Below are 18639 nucleotides of genomic sequence, written 5' to 3'. Positions count from 1 at the left end.
CAGAAGAGGAACTATTGGAAAGACCAAACCATCCGCAAATACCTTTGGAGAAAGTTTTGGCTAGCCACTGGTGCTTCCCTAAGAAAGAGTAACTCACTGCATTCTTAATTCTTTATACTGTGAAATAACCTTTTTTGGTGAAAGACTAATAAAACTACTGATTTCCAGACTTCTAAGAATGTTACTGTCAGGGCTAAGTGGACTTTCAGAAAGACCAGCGGCTTCTAGACTTTTCAAGAAATTATATCCAACTGAAAAGCTGTTTATTTTTCAGTCAGGGCACTCAGGGCACCAAAGCTCAGGTATAAACTCCCTATACAGGGAGGAATGTGATGACAGCAAAAGAAATGCATTTGCACTCTCCGTTCTCCCCGCCACCATCTGCAAGCAAGAAGCGTGTCCCCCCCGCTCTTGCCCAGAGACATCTCTACAGGGTCCCAGGGAAGAGGCAGGTGTCTGCTGCAGGCTCCGCACCGGCAGTGCATGGGATGAAGCAGGACACGGTACTGCAGACAGAGAGAAGAGGGGCTTTCCTGAGGGGGCTTATTGGTGTGCACATTGCATGCACATATAGATGTATATAATCCACACCTCCCTGCAACTTCACAGCAATTTGGCCTTCTATCTTTCAATACATGAAAGAAATGGCAGACCTCAGCCTGACATCCACCATAATCTTGTTGTTATAAAGCAATGTCTGGCGGGACTACAGCAGCCCCTGCGCAGCAGCACAGCCTCCTAGCCTGCTTTGCACGAGTCCTGTATACCACATTCCGCCAAGGAGCTGGGAGCAGACTCATCATCCGGCAGGTAACAGTGACTACGGAAGGCCAAGACTGGATAATAATGAGAGCCCATGCACATTTGGCATATGGAAATGTTTACATACCTGTCTACCCATAGATCTGCATCCTTACTACTGTACACTAACTCACAAAGCTTCAAGTAGAGGACTTTGGCAAGCCTATTTCAGCTGCAGTGATCCATATCTTAAACTACAGTGAGCTGCTAAAGCAAAGCAGTGATGTAATGCCATTGAATGAGAGCACACTGCCTTTAACCATCCCATGCAAATCCAACAGCATCTCTAATGCCACCATACAACTGGTACAAACACAGAATCATTTCAACTGAAACTTCGAACACATCTTTATCTTGCCATTAAACTATATTTAAAATTTCTTCTGCCAAGTACAACTTCCAGTTAGGGTCAATCAACTATAGTGTGGACTAGAGGGATGTTTCACAACAGCAAAAAGCATCAAGTGTCAGCTCTCATGCACCTTAAAAATGCCATCTTTGTTCTCAAGCACCATTAACGACAAATGGATCCAATACCTAGAATGGCTACAATACAGAAAAAGAAATCTCTACACGGTAGTGAAAAAAAAAAGTCTCTATTCATAAAATACTGCCTGTAAACTTAAAAACCATCCCATGCCAATTTCTTCATATAACATATCCAAAATAACCTCTTAAAACACTATAATTTAACATTAGTGTTTTCCTTTAATAATTTAACTTCAAAATGTATACTTAGCCTTTAAATCTTTACTCTAATGCTAAATATTCCTTTGAGAAAAAGTCTTGAGTAAAGTATTAGAGAGATGCGTGCCTTATCTCTTCTAATCTTAGTCACGTCTCAAACTACCATTTTTCACAGATAGATGTTAAAAAGACAGACACATAGATATGGAAAGTGAGGTCCTGTTTAGGATGTCAGGTTTTCTGTCAAAGAATATGCCATTACACTTTGTGGCTTAATCATTCTACGCACATCTAAGAATTGATGATACTCAGCTAAATTATTATTTACCATAAATATACCTTGAAAAACTGAGCATGATTTTCTTTTGTTGTTTTCTCTCCTTCCCCCACGATGACAGCTGAGGGAACAGATATGCAGTTCTATAGTGATTTGGCCATATGAACTCTATTAAAAAACTGATTATTTCAAGTTGTTACAGATCAGGTGATAACCTCCCTGAAAAGATGAAAACATATGAACAGACCCTAATTAGTATCTGATAAAGAAGTGGGGCTCTTGCACTGTGTAAACCCTGAATTAGAATAATAATGTAGGGAGACTCCACAAAAGATGTTTTGTATTTCTCATTACAGCTGGTAATAACTCCTCCGGGGGCCGGCCCCTTCCAGCACTGTCAGCATGCTGAATACTCTAATAATGTAATACTGTTTTTCCACACCCTGCTACGATATACCTGAAAGGCACTTTTGTAGCGTCGCTTAAAAGGACAAACCAGTGTCCCATGCTACACATCTTGCCTGAAACCAAGCATTTTGAAGTAAAACCTTCTGGGCAAACTCTGAATAAATCACACCCCCAGGAAGATAACTCTTAACATTCAAGCACACATATTCAGAGACCACATGCAAGTTTTATGACATACTGGGTGCACCTGTAGCATTGCCTGTAGACTATCAGAAATCCCAGCTACCGTAACATTGCTCCTCCCAGTATTTACACTAAAAATGAGTTCTCTCTTCCACCTGCATTTCGTGCTGATGGGAATATGCTGTTGCAGCTGATAACACATGACCGATTCACTCAGTAGCAAACAACTAATCTGCATATTAGCAAAGTGCTTTGCACTTAGCAAATGATGACACACAAATGCATTAGGATTAGATTTAAGGCTACTAAAGTCAGAGGACTACAAATGAATGCCAGTATAGCAAGTTTATTGCCAGTTCTGCATTACTGCGGTTGCTTCATTCAAGTTCTTTGACAGATACTGAAATACTGAGTATCTTAATTAGCAATCTGCCTTCTTAATGCACAGAAAATCACAATTTGTTTCACACTCTGGGTCTGTAGCGATCGATTCCAAACACCCGCATGTGTAACCTTACACACATGAGCAATCCTGCTGAGTTCCACCATCTTTCCAAACCAGTCTGCGCTCAGCGCACATCAGGTTCTGTACATTTTGCCCTTTTCCAGTTCATCCCATCTGTTTATAGCCTTTCCATCTAGTTGACTATGATTTTCCAAGGTTTCAAATTCACCTTTTTCCTTTCAGTTTTTCCTATCTGATGTACATTGTAATGGTATTAAGGGGAAATTTATTAAAGAACTAGCTTAACTCAATTTCTTTCCACAGTGTTTCTCCAAACTGGCTGGCTGAGTGTGACCTTTTCAAACTTATTTGGCAGAGGCCTGTCATTTGTCAAGTTATTTTTCCAATTTTTGTCAGTGTGAGTTTTAAAATCGGTATCAAATGATTTTTATTACATTAGATCAAAAAAATGCTCTCTAGCTGAGCTGACATCTTTTAGTCTAACTCCTTAAAACTGCATGAGACAAATGAAGTACTTGGTGGAAAAAACAGACAAAAGTCTGGTTTGTGGCCAAAATTCCACCTAGACATAGAGCAGGAGGGGGAGAAAAATTACATCTCTTGAACAGTATTTCCCAAGTGTTTGTTAAGAATTATTTTCTTTCTTAATCTCAAATCAACAGTAGTGTCAAATCAACAATGATAGATCTGGGCTTGATGAGATCTATTGAAAACATAACTGGACAACATCTCATTCTGCTGCCCTGCCACTTCCAATAAGTTATGTGTCCATGGCACATGCAGACCAAGTTGCTTGTTTCTTACAGCTTTTATTAATCACTGATTGGTGTGTTAGTTCTGGATGCTAGGGTGGAATCAGGAGACCAGTTCAAATATCTTCTTACAGTTGCTGCCAAATCGTAACTATTTCAAAAGATTGAGTATGACAGGTCAGAGAGAGGAACAAAGAGTTTTATTCATGGAAAATCTTACTAGCCTTCAAAGCAACTCATGTGAGATATATGAATACATATATTTTTATAGCTTGTGCCTAAATTAGAAACAAAATTAAAAATCTCAATGTCCCTCATGAACTCCTTCCCTTCTCTCCACATTCTCCTATTCGTTTTGGATGATACACTGTGCCCTTTATTTTTTTCTTCCTCTTATCCCTTTGTGTCCCATGTCTCTCCACTCTTCCCATCCTACTGCATCTTGACTTCATGTTCACTTGTAGCCATGTGTTGGATTCAGAGATATGACACACCAAGTTCCGGCATTTTGGAAATCTGGCCATTCCTAGTTATGAAAAGGCCTTCCCATCTTGCCTCCCTGAAACAAGCCATTAATAAAAAGCACAGGAGGAAAAAACAAAAACAAACAGCAAAACCTAAGACTGCTTAAAATTATGGTGTTACCTGTTCTGAGTGTTCCCAGTTTAAAGCAAAGCGATCAAACTACATTGGCAGAAGCCAGTAACAGATGCAGCTTAAACTATCTAGGATTGTTTCTAATTTTTTAGTTCTAGGAAGTACGCAGAAACCCCAACTACACAACTGTGCCAGAAATCCCAAGGGACAGGGCTGCCTTCTCAGGGCACATCTGAACTCATCAGCCTTGCTGGAGGTTCTGGCTCAGTTATTTTATCTTAACCAATCTGCCTGTGCCCCCCTGTAACTGCCTCAAAATAACTGTAGTAACAGAATATTCACTAATGGGACTTATACTTGCTTGTATTTTAGAGGTGAAGAAAATAAGACCATCCCCTGTGTGCCACGTGCTTCCGTTACTACAGTGTGGTTTCACAAATCTGTAGAGCTTCAGAGAGAGAAACTGCTTTCGGTCTGCAGCCTGAGCGCTGGCTGTCCGCAGCACCTCTGCCACCGGTCACTGCCTGAGAAGCCGAGCATCTCTGTGGAAGCCCAGGCTAGCAAAGGCAACTGAGCTTCAGGCAGAACCGTGTGGGAAGAGTCTTCTTCCTCGTTCACTTATCACCTGGATGTGTTTCAGAAAACAAGCCCAGCACGTGTCCCCACTGCTTCCCTTTGCAGGTGCCTCATCTGTCTGCTAGGTCCTGTTTTGGATCAGAAGGCTTTAGCACTGCCTTCTTTATATGTTATGTCCTCACCCCGCTATGAAAGGCAGACAGTCTTACAGGAACACGGTCACTGCCAGCTCCTTCAGCTTCCTCAGACGTTGGTACAGCAAGGCTAACTGTATTGCAGTTCTGACAGTGCAACTCTAGGGGACGAGGACAAGCGGTGCATGTGAACCCAGATGTCAATATTCAAACCAAATGGTACCACACATCCAATTGTATCCCAACAAAATGAGTACGAAGCCAGAACCTAGCTCTCCTAAGCAAGCTATGTTCAAATATACTTCATAACAAGGGAAGAAATACACCAATTCAATGCAGTAGACATGAATGAGAAAAATTGTCAGAGGCAAAATTCCCTAGGAAAAAGGCCATCTCCTCACCCTCTGACTTTTGGAACTAGACCAGGATAAGCTGAGTGAGGCAGAAGCGCTAGCCATTCGACCAGCTGCACAGGGGGGAAGAAAAAAGAAAAGAAAAAAAGAAAGAAAGAAAACAAGTGAAAACTGTTCCCACATGAATACTTAGGGCCATGCAAACTGGGCAGCTATATTAGAAACCACTTTTGCGCACTTGCTGAATTAAAGTTTTGAAGTCAACCAGGGCAGTCGTTTTCTGAGATGCTGTCGAATACAGATAGCGACTTTTGACTTGGAAAGAAGAGATAATGGGAGTGAGACACAAACTTCTAGCTGGATGAAAAAATCTGGCTACAAGGACAACCTCTAAAAGAGGTAAAGGAAGCCAGAGCAGCTACTCAGATTTACATCCATGAACAGCACAGAATTGAAACCAGACAGTTAGGTATCTCTAAATGGCACTAACTGCTTTATTGGTAGGTATGAACAAGTTTACAGCCTCAGAAGATTGCGATCTCCCTTGCCATACAGGAAAGGAAAATCGTTTCTTTTAGAGGAACTCAGAGTTACTCAACTCTAATTAATCTTCTACAACAGGAAGTGCCTGCCACCACAGGTGGAGCTACGACACGCTCGCGCGGCAGCTGGGGAACACGAGAACTGGGATTTCCGTGTTCCCATCTCGCTCACCACAACCAGAGCGCAAATACAGTAAGTAAAACATGCAACTGAAAAATCTGAAAAAAAGGCAAGCAAGTAAAAAAATTGAAAGGAGGACTATAAAAGTCACTTAGGTCATTCATAAGAAAGTTCCCTGCAGTACTAACTAAAGTTTGAGCCCTTCTGAGGAAGGTACCATCACTTTGAGAGCTCAGTTATAGGGCAAAGGAAATTAATCTGAATCTGTATTTTAAGAAACAAAGTTGAGAGGACACTTGGCTGACTTCTGACATCACCTGTACGCCTGAAGGAGCCCTGTAATGTGTACTGACAACACCAGCTTCTATCAGCCATCTCTTTGTTCTCTATAATTGGTATTTTTAAATACAGTTTACACTGTTCCTTGCTGGACCACATCATAAAAGATGAATGGCAGGATAGAAATTTCTTTGCCATTGAAATGTTACTTGAGTTAAAAGTCAAGACAAGAAATATACATTCCTTTTTAATATTTACTTGTCTGCAGCATTTTAATTGTGGAGGCATGTAGAAAAAAGGGATATAAGCAATTATTTACATTGCTACACATTTCTGTCTATCTAATTGGAAGCAGAAGGACTTAGGGACATGTGGAGATGACGCATGTCATTACTGCTCGTAGGGTATGCCCTGCACACTCTGCTCTGAGCACTAAGGCCATGTTTAAGTTCAGCTTAGGATAAACAATATTTTTCATGACAGCTTATTTCAAGCTCCACAAAGTCATCCGTATCAAAAGAACAACACAGGGCAGATTTCAGTGGAACTAAAAAAAAAAAAATTGTGTCTACAATGAAAATAACTAATACAAATAGCAGCACCAAAACTCTGTTTAGACTAGGGGAAGTTCAGTAAGTCACTGATAAAAGAGCTGGAAGGGTGGGATACTGAAAGGTATGTTTTCATCAGAAGAGTAGTGCTCTCATTATAAAACAACCTGAGTACTTCTAACTATATGAAGTGACCCTCACTCATCTGATGCCCCAAAACAAGCGAGTAACTAAACCAAGAACAGATTAATTTCCTTTAACTACAGATATACCATCACCACACCCGCTCACTGAGGGAAAGGCTAGAGATATCTACTATTAATAAAACTAATGCTGTGGCAGGCATGACTTTATTTTTCTTTCTTTCCTACAGATGCACACAAGTAGCTCTCCATTTAGACTGTTAGAAGGCTAACTTTTCTCACGCCTACATTTCAGTAGATATAATAGATAGGTATTCACATTATTATGTTATTTTCTCATGAATTTATGTTTTATTGCTCCATTTTCAAACGCCATGGAACCCACAGGGCACTTTAGTAGTCAATATAGTATGGTATCGCAGAGCACGCGCGCGCTTGGAAATGACCTGAATACATGCAATGGAAGCAGTAAAATGAGTAAGATTACACAGCTGGTCTTTCATTTCAACCTGGATACTAGTTCCAGCAAGAAACTAATATTCACCAAAACAAATGTCCATCAAAGCCACGAAAAACAATTTAATGCTTACACATATGCTGACAATACTATGTCAGAGCTGTGAGTAACCTGACAAAGGAGGCTGTAGGTAGATCAGAAGTGCAAGTTGGTCCAAAGTGTACATATCCTCTTCACCAACATTAAGTCCATTCCCAGTCTGGCCTCTGTGATTCAGGCTGCTACACTTATACTCAAAATTGAAAGTAAATATATAGGAACAACTGAAAACAATTTTCCTCCTGGCCATATTGGTGAGGGAAGGTGTTTAATTGAAGGAGAAGACAAAAATTATCCTGTGATTTAACAGACATCATCTTCCTCTTAAGATGGATTGGTAAGACACACAATTTAATGTAAGGTAACTTTGTAATGTTGACCTAATGTCATGATGTTTTGCTTTCTACAAGACAAAATGGAAGTCCTGGGTTTGGTCACTACATTAAGTAAGGGGGGAAATTGTATTTTAAATAAAAAACTATCCTAAATTCCTGGCAAATTACAAGGTTTAGGTCAGCTCTAAAAGGAATTTGTGTCAGCTGGAAGAAGGCATCTATGTAAAAGATTAATAATAATGACACCAGCCTCTTTAAAAAGTAGCAGTAATGCTTGTTGAATTTATCATCACCTGCAAGACTGGTTATGTTAATAATCCTTCATGTTATGCCAAGTAGACTGAAAATAATTAATAGTTCACAAACAACCTTCCCACAGCAGCTTCAGTGCCAATGTTGTTTTGACTGATTACAATTAATTAAAAAAAAAAAATCCCAAATATTCAGGCCTTGAACACAAACTCCTTATATCCAAGAAACTTCCATGAAAAGTAATAATAAACCTCTCTCTCTCAGCATTACCCTGTCAAGGATAATTGAGCTCCTGGATCACAGTGTCACTGAAGAATTCTGGTCTCACTGTTCACAACTCTTTATTAAAGTCCATTCTGTTCATGAAATGGAGAAGCTGATTCCATGTATACACACAGGTGTTCCACCACTGAGCTCTGCTGAGCCACCACAAATGCTCAGGAGTCAGAGGGTGAGAACCAGGGTACTGTGATGCCTTCAAAAAAAATGAGAGCTTAGCTGATTGTGATATTTAGGGGGTGCTCCTGAAACCGTGAAGGCTATCCGTCTCACTACGCAAGCTCTTTCCTCCTCTTGTGTGAGGCAGCTGTGAAACAATGGTCAATTGGTAATGTCTCAAGCCAGCAATAAGGAATGTCTGCAAGGACACAGGACTGTGAGAGAGGATGAAGAGGAAGAGAAGGAAACAGAGAATAAAGCAAAAGATGGAAGTGAGGAAGGTCAGAAGGTTGTTTATACATTTACAATATCTCTAAAATAAAGTCACACCCCAGAGAGATGCAGGTGGCAAACTGATCCCATTAGAAAAACCACAATGGTTCAGAGACAAGGTTCATTTTTGCCAAGGATCCTGTTTCCAGCACTGCTCATACCCAGATGTTGTAGAGGAAGGTTCCCAGCCACGCTGTCTGACGGATTTAAATGTGATTCCTGCAGGACAGGGCAGAAAAGTTTTGCTAAAATTCACCACCAACTTAGAGAAATATTACGCAAGGAAGAAAATAAGATCCGCTATTTGGAACATGGCATCCACAGTCATAACATTTAGAACCTGCTCATAGCATTTTTCCCTGAAAACAGCACTTGGTACAGCACACAGCATCCCAGCAGAACTCCCAGGCCCTAAAAACTTTCATATATGCCTTAAAAACATGGAAAATAAACCTGGCTACTCACTGCTCTGTTAGCCTAGGAACTAGGCAACTAGTGTACAAACAGTACAAAATCCACCAAGGCATGAAAGGAACTAGTATTACCACATACACCACACAGGCTTTTGGAGCGAAGCATAAAGATTTATACAGGCCACCTACTCTTAGGGAAGAAAGTGCCACACCAGGATGACGTGGCAGTCAGCGTTTCACTCATGGATGCTGTCGAGGCAAGAAACGGACAAGATCGACTGCATTCATTTCTCATGCCTCCATTAATATTGGATCTTAATAACAGCTGCCTGGGGCTGCTCAAAAAACTCACTTCACGATGTTTTTCTACTGAAAATTGTGGCTTTCTCCAGGGGGGGAAAAAAAAAGCTTTCCACTAAAAGCACTCACTCTGTCTAGTATTTTATTTCTAAAAACACAAGATATACCATCTTTTGTTTTTCAACAAAAACTTGGTTTTGAAGCAGTGCCTCACTGGAGCTGTGGGTCAGTCGCCCTGGACGCGCCCGCCAGAGCACATCTCCCACGAGGCGGCGTGAGATCACCCAAAGGGGAGGTGATGACACAACTGGGGAGATACAGCCCAGCCAGGGAAGCCAGTCTGCAGTTGAGTCAAAGCTGTCAATCAAAACTTTAAAAAGATATACTGCAAGTGTTGGCAAAAGTAATATGCTTTGCTTTAAAATTTTCTGCAAAATAATATATTTGGTGATCAGGTCTGTTCCTCACCATTTCTGGGCACCCTTGTAGCCCCTACTGCTAAAGATGGAGCCAATTACACCAGGACACACGAGGCCCCACCAACAGGAGCCACAGCCCGGCACTGGCAAGACTCTTCCCATGCTTGGGAGGTGCAAGTAGTTAGCTGTTCCTCCTCCATTTCTTCCCCTCCTCAAGCACCTCAGCTCCAGTCCCTGTCCACTCTTATTGCCAAAAGGGACTAAGCTCACCAGGGAACGTTGTGCATCGCCCTGACAACGTCAAAGATTAACTCACTGATCTTTGTGTTTAATGTACAAAAACTATTACTGGAACATCGCATTCAAACATTTAACATAGACTCTGACGCGAGGGCAACGGATAGCCCATAGTGCCTCAGTAGTTGTCTGAGCTCTCTTACAGGATGTAATGTCTGCAAAAAGTAAAACCCAGTGCACGTATGTGTATGCAATCAAGGCTCCACTCTTATCAGACCCCTCCCAGCCTGCTCATGCTTTAACAGGTCATTGACTCAAGTAACTTCCCGCATGTTACAATTGTCAGGAAAATACAATAGCCTGAAACTGAAAATACCTCTGGTCTACCACGAATCCAATCTGAGGGACAAACTCGCTGATAATTCTGAGACCAGCTCATACAACTAGATGCTGATTGTCTGAGTACCAAGTGAGCAGCTTAATTGGAATAGAAAAACAGGGTGATTAATCACAGCTAAGGAAAACACCTTGCTACAGAAGTCAGGCAACATTAATGCTTTACATCATTAAAAAAATTTGAGGTTACCGTTCAGGACAGCACACATGGAAAACATTTAAGTAAAAAAAAAGATGAAATGTTGTTTAATTGGTGAATTCTTCCCATTAGCACGCTAAAGGGTCTGACACATGCTGGCAGGCAGGAGGTGTTAGCCTCAGACACGCTGCCAGCCACACTTCCCCACTCCCAGCAGCTGCCAGACCTTCCTGGGGTTTGAAATTTCCCTACTACAAGCCCTGTTCCCATTGCTTTCTGGTAAATTAGCCTCCGTAGTCACATCTCCTTGGCAGTTTTGATTCTTTTTTCTTTTTTCTTTTTTTCCTGGTTTCTTTTTGATGCAGCAGCATCTGATCTTTTTCAATCTTAACCCCTCTTCTCATCCCCCGCCCTCGGAAAATGGGAAGAGACCCCACAAGCACCTCCAGGGAGGTGGGACTCTCCTCCTGGGGCCGCCCCACCGCGAAGGGCTGGGAAGCCGCTCAACCAGCATCCGCTGAAGTGGGACAGAGGAGCTTCTCGCAAAACGCAAAAGTCGCAGGCGCCAGCGGGAGGGAGGGGACCACACCGGAGCCCGCACAGCCAGGAGCCGGGACGGAGCCGCTGCCAGTAAGCTGGAGCAGGGAGGAGCTCAGCTCTGCCAGCGCAGGAGCCGATGCCCGGCCGGGCGCTGCCGCGGCGGAGGACCGGGCTGTCCCGGACCCTCAGCCCGGGCTCTTCCTCGGCGTCCCGGCGCGGAGCACCCCCGTCCCAGCGATCCTCCGCCGCGGAGCGCTGAGCGGCGCGGTGCAGCCGCCCTCCCGCCCTGCCCGCGGCAGAACCCCGCCGGGACGGGAAGCCGCCCGCCGCGCCCCGGATCGCAGCGCCCGGCGGGCTCCGGGACGGGCCAGCGGCCGCCGCGGGGCTCTCGGTCCTGGGAAGGGGTCGGGGGAAAGGTAAAAAGCGAAATAAAGAAGAAACACGGCTCGCTGTCCTACCCGGCTGTGCTGGCGGGGCTCCCGCAGGCCCGCACCGACAGGGCGTCCCCGGCCCAGGCTGCCCGGCAGCCCGCCCCACCCCGGGGCCGACCGGCCTCCTCCGCCTCTCCCTCCTCCTCTTCCTCGGCCCGGCCCCGGCGCCAAGGCACGTTCAGACCGAAAGGTTATTTGCCGCTGGGTAGCCCGGGCTGCGGCGGGGCTCCCGGCACCCTGCTCCCCCCAGGGCTTCGGGCCAGTTCCCTCTTTTCCCCGGGCATCACCACTTTCCCGGAGCACCGCCGCCTGCCTCCAGCACCCCAGGCCAGAAGGGAGCCCAGCGGCAGCTCCGCCTGCGTGCCACCGCCGTACCCAGCCCTGCGGGTGCCCCAGGAGGGCAAGCTACCTTCGCCCTGGGCAGGAGGGCAAGCTACCTTCGCCCTGGGCAGGAGGGCAGGCCAGCCCCCTGAGTTTACAAGCGTGATGTTTTCAGCCACGACTTTGCACTTCGTAGTAAAACATTGAGTCATGCTAAATGCTACCCAGCTATTCCTCGCTCTCTCCCCCTTTGTCTCCTTCCCTCAGGAAAGACAAGTATTGCAATAAAATCTGCTGGTCCATTGAGCACCAGCCTCCAATTCCCCCAGAGGAACTGGCTGGAAAGGACCAGGTAATACGTGACACTGCCGGGGCACGCAGGGCCCAGGTCTGCCACGGCCAACCGAGGGCACTGCAGCCTTGCCATCCCACGCCTCCTGCTCCCAGCCAGGTCTCGTGGTGGTGCATCTAGCCACCCATCCACGGTGCCAGCCACAAACACCACGTGCACCACAGGCCTCTGACCACCACAAAATCCACACAGGAGCCCTTTGTCAGCCCCTCAGGCTGACACACGCCATCCCGCAGGCACCACCCTGCAAGACATTTTTCAGGTACCAGCAGTAACCAGCTACCCACAGCCGATACAGACACTTGCTAATCTCCAGCCAGTCATCAAAACACCTTCACTCGAAGCACTCTCCTCTGCACTTCAATAGCATCTTGTGCCAACCTTCACCAGCAACACAGCCACCAGGTTTTGGGCCACCGCTTGGGAGATGGTGTTTTAATAAGTCAAAACCTGTAACTTCAGGTGTAGTGTTCACAGCGGTGCAGATCCAGCCATCACGTTTGGCAGTGTGTCAGGTGGTAGAGCACAAAGGTCTGCCACTGCGGGCTGCAGGCTGTATTTGGTGGGAAGACCAGAGAGTGTCTGCTAGGAGACATGAGGCAACTGATGAGCTGAGAGGAGGACAGTAAGCAACCCCCACAGAAGGGGTAGCCTCAATCCTGGGGACCAAAGGCAAACGTGGCTTCTAAGAAAAGCCTGAATCTAAAAAAATGCCATTGCAGGAGGATTGGGACATCCCACAGGGCAAGTTGAACCTCATATTCCTGTTTTATAGGCTGTCACAAGCAGCGAGAATAGTGTTTGTCAGCGGAAGAATTTGGGTTACTGGTCTCTTGTAAATTTTAGTACTTGGAGGAAGGTTTAATGAAAATTTTCAAACGTACAAAGTTGACAAATACACTAAAAATGCAGCAACATTATATTTGTTAAGCCTGACATTCTTTTAATGCTTGATATGGGCAATAGCTTGCAATGAACAACAGCAATTCCAAACCCTCTCCTATAGCTGTGCTGGTCACAAATAGGGGTCTGAGCAGGGCAGGAAAGCCAATGTCACAAAACAAAGGAACCCAAAGCTGCCTCCACCTGGAGCTTCCTTTTCCAGGCTCCTCTGGAGCCTGTGCTCATGGGTTTGCTTTGCAGATCCTCAGTGCCAAAGCTCTTCCCTCCCCCTGTCCCCTGGAACAAGCAAAGCCCTCCCTCCTCACCGACCAAGAACAAAATACAGGTAGCAGTAGCTTCCTTGCCATTTCTTGCAGGGTGCTGGTCCGCCTCCCCTTGAACAAACCTCCCTGCCTACCAGTTACATTACCATAGTGCAACATCACCCTTCCACAGGGAGAAGGGCTTCGGGGCACTCTGTACATGCAGCTTCCACCTGGAGTCATAGAAAGGATAAAGCCAGAGTTCAGTCAAAACTTTATCTGGCATAAACCCACAGGACAAGACGACACCACCTTCCCTTGCCCACTCGTTGTGCTCTCTGCGTCGCCCCCTCCCTTCCACTGTTGCAAGCTTCTGTCTCACTGGGACAAATGGGATGAGTGAACTAATCCAGGCTAAAACAGAGCTTTTTCCTTCTTTTCCCAATGTACTTGTGACTTCTCCGTAACAACTGCCTTCTTAAAGGAAAAAGAATAGATCCTGTTGGTTTCTTTCAGCACGGAAGAACCAGTACTCACTTCTGTATCTGGTAGTGGTCATTTAATAATCTAAATTCAGGTGCCTATCCTGACACCTATATAAATCAACAGCAGCTGTGATGAAAACCCTATAAGCAGCTGAGAAGGAACAACTAGGAGAAACAATTTCAGTCAGGAGCTTGTGAAGTGTTTACCACCAGCAAGTCTCAGAGACTGCTGGTGCTTTTGAGTTTATATGTGCATCAGAATTGACAGATTTTGAGTGAGGTATCACTCTCCATGACTGACTTTTGACAGCACTTTGTCAGCAGCTTTTATGGCATCTCTAGGTTAAACCATGCTTTGAAAGGACTCTACTTCCTTTCAACACCCCAGTATGAACCAGAACAATTCCACCTACACAAAGGGAGCTACTGTGTCAACTTAAAAATCCCAGAGAACAACCAGCAGCAAAGGCACTGCTGGCTCTAATTCTCCACTGAGCGTCCCTAAGACAGTTCCTTAATCCAAACTTCTGATTTCCTCCCACAGAGCATGGCTAGTACTTCACTTCTTCCACCCTCCATCAGCTGTCCCTGCGCAGATGATGCTCTCCAAGTAAGGCTGTTCCCCATCTGCTGAACACGGTTGCGGCACCTAAGCATCGCCTCAAAGGATGAAAATAAGCACTAAGGCACTACAGAGACAAGTCTGACTTGCTCAGTTTCTTGTCCTTGCTGTGAAGAAATCTTTTTTTGAATGTTCACGAGCATAGTTGGATTTTTCAGCCTGCAGACAGCTCGTCTGCCCAGCCTAACCTACACACTCCTGACCACAGTTTCATCTCATCTAGTTGTCACTTATCAGCGTATTTAGCATTCTTCAGATCCTGACAATCCATGCCTCTCCCTCACCACTTCCCAGGATCTGTTGTATTCGTGTCACTATCTAGTGCTGCCCTTTACTCTTGCTTTTGCTTTTTACTGTCGCCTCTCATGACACACCTAGAGGAGGGTGAGTTTCCTGGAAGAAGGCTTACGGAAAAAGATGTTGCCTCACTCTCTGAGTAAGTAAGTAATGGAGCCAGGAGCTGTTTACATATTTTCTGATAAGCAGCGAGAATGCCCTGATGGTCCTGTAAAGGTCGCAAGGAATTGGCTTTGCGTCGTTCCATATTTCTTGCTTGTCTATGCTTGCCCAATTCTAATCAAGTAACAGTAATAAACATACTTTTACATATTGTTATAACGTTATTTGGAGGAAAAAGCAGTATCGCACTCTTGAATTTAGGCATTAAAGAGATGATATTGCCAATACTTAGCATTTAAAAATCATGCAAATTACTTTAAAAGTATGACTTTTTCATATTAATTATCAGTTAATTTCTGCCTGAAGTATTAGGTTACAGCTACGTCTCATTTCTAAGTGTTTTTCATGCAACCATTAGGGCAAAAGTTATATTTTATAATGTATTCTTAATCTAAATTCTTTACTTTTTTATAAGGGCTACAACTGGGGTTTTGGTGGTTTTGTTTCTTAAGGTTGACAGTTTCTTTTATTAACATATCTTTAAAGATCTGGAATCTTACAAGAAAACCCAAAACCAGAAAACACCCCCCTCACATAGCACATCTTCTGCTGTGTGTGCCTAAGAGTAGCGTCTGTCAATACCACCGAGAGCTCTTACTCCCCTGGCCCAGAGTAACCCTGTGAATGGGAGCATTTTGCTTTCACTGTGGCAAGAGGAGAAGGCAGCCAAAACTGACTGTTCACGTAAAGCAGCAGCACAGGAGCAATCCCCAGGTACTGAGCAGCGCTATAGGAAGCGTTAAGAGTAAACCGTGAGCTGATCCAGGCCGAGCAGAGGGAAGGAGGCGGCAGGCTGAGAGGCAGAGCTGCCTGCGGCTCCCCAGGGCCCACTCGGTTTGCAGTCCCTTCTGGTAGTCACAAGTCCTGGGTAGGGAAATGCAGGGGAAAACTGGCACGTTACTCCCAAACATTTCCCTTTCAGTAAGTGAACTTTGCGTATTATGAATGCAGCAATTTCCGAGTGTTTCTTGCTCTATAGCTAAGAAGTATGAAAGTAAGACTAGGCTATGAGATGACCGACTACTAGGGGAGAACCATTTGCTGTCAGCAACATGTATGACCACTTCTGAAAACACAGCTAAAACAATCTCGGAGGCAGATCCTGACATTTTAACTGTTTTTACTCAGACCATATTCAAATCAGCCTGTGCTGACAACAAACAAAATCAACACTAAGCCAAGTCACAGTCTCGGGAGAAGATGCGAGCAGCTGTGAGAAGAGAGCACGCTAACTGCCTCCACAGAGGCTGCCGGCTGCTTTCAAGGATCGGGTTATTGCTCTCTTGTTCCCGCTAATTTCATTCTTTAATTTTTCATTAGATACTCGACCTGTTATGACTTTCAAAGTGCCTAATTCCAAGTTTCATCTTACTAACAGCACTTATCAAGCCCTAGAACTTAGTAAATACCTCTAACACACCTGCTTTGAAACTCAGTTTAGATTACAATATAAAAACTACCAATTTGGTTAACTAAAGCTGGTTAGTCACCTGTCAGTCCTTGACAGTCCCACTCATCCTGTCTCTGGCATTCACCTGGTGCAGTGCCTGTTGCAAGCATATTAAAGGAATATCTATTAGGTTTTGGGTCTTCTAATTGTTAAAATCAAATCCTGCTATGGACACATTTCCTGAATTTTGAAAAGGCTTATCTAGGTGCAGTTTGGGCACAGCACTGACTTTAAAGCACTCCAGATACACCATTTGCACAAAAGACTTCCACACAGAGAGCAATCAGCTGGCAAGCTTCCTGCCGAGGCACAAATTCCACCATCTCGACCCAGATGAGCCTGACACTAATACAGGACCTTGAAGACGGTGAAGTAGAGGCCTGAAACACGCGACTCCACACGTCCATCTGCCGCCATACCAAATCTCAGTCCAAGTGCTTACATGTGAAAATCCTTCTTAACTTGGTTTTTGAACAATTGTACTCATTCATATGCTGGTAAGCTGCTGATGGAAACGGTGTGAGTTCTGTGCAGTTCTACATGTGATACTTTATTCAGCTAAATATTACTGAGCTGTTCCTTCATCTTGCCACGCCTCACCCAAGTAGTGGTGGAAAGGGAATACACAACTCCACAGAGCAGGGCAAGGAGGGCTGAGGAAGTGGGGGGGCATCCCCTGCTACAAGGGCAGGAGACGAAGGAATAAACGAGGGAGAAAGGTGCTGACAGAGAGACCTTGGGGATGGGTAAGTTTGCCAAAAATGTTTCTGTGTGCTGGCACTGCTGGAAGGTGGGTGCTTGCTTGCTGCCTACGCAAGAGGAAAGGGCTGGCTGAAGGAGGCCCCAGGATCTGGCCTTAATCCCCACCATCAATCAATCACCCCAGCTGCTTCCTGCAAACAGTATCTGGGGTGAGAGCCCCAAGGCGAGGGTAGCCCAGCTGCCCACTCGGAGACCCTGGGGGACAGGCAGCAGGGCTGACAGATGCACAAAAAGCACATGAACTGCGTGGCTCCTAGGCAGGTCGCAAGTGCTGAGGAACGTAACGTTTCGGTGCGCTAGGTACTGCAGAAGCGTATGGTAAATAATCACCCCTGTACCACGGACCTCGCAGTCTGAGAGGAAGAATCGCGCTCACAGCCCCGTTAACAGCCGTGACCTTGAAATGGTCCTGAAAGCAGGGCTGCAGAGGAACGAAGCAGCAGAACATTTGCAAGTAGCCGCATTCAAGCGGAAAGACAACCCTCCAGCGCATCCGACACAGGATCGCCTACCACTGCACAATTCTGCCACGTCGCGCAGCCAAGCGCGGTACCTCTGGGAGGGCAGCTCACGCGGGGCTGTCTAGCACAGCAGCTCACCTCTTCATGACCCTGAGGCTCAGCCAAGCAGCACTGTGAATTTGAAAACACGCTGCACTTGCACTGCAGAAGGAGCCAGCCGGCTTACTCACCTGTGAGCTTTCTGTGCGCAGTTCCCAGACTGTTCCATGATCAGCATTTTCTTGATGCAAAATGGCATTCATACTGACAGATGCTAACAAGATGTTTCCCTGTGAAAAAGCAAGGATGCTTGTGGGGTTTACTTTAAGACAGTCATTGTCTACAAAGTCGCTGTAATGCTTTTTAGAGTCCCAGGGATATTTTCATGCTTGTTCATTACAAGGTCTACCAACTGCTACAAAGTAGCAAGGGCCATAATAACAGTATTACACATTAAGGATGGCTTTAATTACATATACAATATCTATGCAAATGTCAGATAGCATCTTCTGCATGAAAGGCAGGGTTGGTTTGCCTGCTTCTTATCCTCACAGTATGGAATCTTGTTGCTTCTTATGATGCAATATTCATTCAGTTAGACTTAATTTACTTTGGTTGGTAATTAAATGAACCTTGCTTAAATTAAAAAAAACAGTACCATCATGAAGTATGTCTATCACGGTGGCTCCTCAAATATCTCCATCAGGGCGAGATCGCTATTGTTCAAGAGGCTTTAAAAAGTACACAAGAAAAACAAGGCCAGACAAATCCATCTGCCTTATAATGCGAGGAAGCCACTGCTGAATGGCAGGTGCCTGGCATCTCTGGCAATGAAGTACAGGTGCCTGTTTGGCACCAAAATCAAAATGTTTCTCAATTAGTTTGAAAACCTTGGCCTGAGTGTCATGTCCAACATTACACCATAACTCACTAAAACTGCTTTC

General features: G+C 44.9%; 1 protein-coding gene across 1 annotated transcript in view; it reads right to left on the bottom strand.

Moving 5' to 3' along the window:
- The window catches only part of PIK3CB (phosphatidylinositol-4,5-bisphosphate 3-kinase catalytic subunit beta), a 106547-nt gene extending 94847 nt beyond the window's left edge, over positions 1–11700 (bottom strand). The window contains exon 1 of the mRNA XM_082320853.1: positions 11627–11700. The gene's annotated coding sequence lies outside the window, so the exon portion shown is untranslated. The remainder of the gene's footprint in view (positions 1–11626) is intronic.
- Positions 11701–18639: the final 6939 nt, after the last annotated feature.

Source organism: Platalea leucorodia, assembly GCF_965183815.1.
Source record: "Platalea leucorodia genome assembly, chromosome: 8".
NCBI classification, from domain to species: Eukaryota; Metazoa; Chordata; class Aves; order Pelecaniformes; family Threskiornithidae; genus Platalea; species Platalea leucorodia.
Note: the sequence above shows the minus strand (reverse complement) of the source record. Positions and strands in the feature narration are given on the sequence as shown.